Consider the following 229-nt stretch of genomic DNA (forward strand, 5'->3'; position numbering starts at 1 on the left):
ACCCAGGTTATAATCATCCAGCTCGATGTTCTCCTGTCTGCCCGGCTTCTGCCCCCTGCAGGCCTGGAGAGACATGACAGCATGAGTCCTCTGTTCAGTTCAATAAACACAGACTGTAAACACAGAGTGCTTCATTTCAGTCAGTCCTCTAAACAACAGACAGTGTCAGTACCTTACAGTAGAAATAGAGGGCAGTGGTCACCAACAGCAGAGTCAGTGACAGAACAAC

Source organism: Morone saxatilis, unplaced genomic scaffold (genome assembly GCF_004916995.1).
Source record: "Morone saxatilis isolate NCDOM2014 unplaced genomic scaffold, NCSU_SB_2.0 Contig19, whole genome shotgun sequence".
Taxonomy (NCBI): domain Eukaryota; kingdom Metazoa; phylum Chordata; class Actinopteri; family Moronidae; genus Morone; species Morone saxatilis.